Genomic DNA, 868 nt, shown 5'->3' on the forward strand with positions numbered 1-868 from the left:
AGGTAACATAGTTTCGTAAAATATATAACAATAATATTACTAAACAATGAGTTGTTGCATTTTAGAAAAATTAGAAGCACTAAATTAAATTATGAAAAGGTATCATGTATTTGTGAAATATCCAAAAGTAGAAAACAATTATTCTAACCTATTATTATTGAATATTTCACAAATACATTAAATTAATATCATTTTCATAATTTAATTTAGTGCTTCTAATTTTTCTAAAATATAATAAATAATTGTTTTGTAATATTATTGTTACATATTTTACGAAACTATGTTATCTGATACTGTTAATTCTTATACATATACTATCCGCTATACTACCCTAACTCTACTCTACTCTACTCGATTTATCGGACAGCATTGAGTTGTCATAAATCTTGAAAATACTAGATGCTTGTGCCTATCATATTTCTCGGCCCTAGTGAAACTAACTCGTACTTAATCCAACTCGAATTATCGTAAACAGCCATTGATTCTTCCTACGGTCCAAGAATCAACGATTGTGATTGGTCAATTTGCTTACTTCTTACGTCTTACTACTTAAGTTTTTCTGTATGCCACGGCCCTTACCTGTAAAGTAACTTACCTAGGGTGCGTTCAGATTCCTCATCCGGGTGCACTCTATTACTAGAAACACTATAGTATATGTGACATATACTATAGCACTTCTAGTAATAGAATGCACTCGGGTGTGGAATCTGAACGCAGCCTAGGGTGCACTAGTGTGCAACGGGCATTAGGTGTAAAAGTGTGAATAGTACAATCAATTCGAACAAACCTAGTGACTTAAGAGACGTCTACATTGGAAGTAAGCAGTAAGAAGTAGGAAGTAAGAATAAGAAATTGACCAATCATAGTT

This window comes from Odontomachus brunneus, unplaced genomic scaffold (genome assembly GCF_010583005.1).
Source record: "Odontomachus brunneus isolate Ranch 3 - 2012 unplaced genomic scaffold, Obru_v1 Obru_scaffold_126, whole genome shotgun sequence".
Lineage (NCBI taxonomy): Eukaryota > Metazoa > Arthropoda > Insecta > Hymenoptera > Formicidae > Odontomachus > Odontomachus brunneus.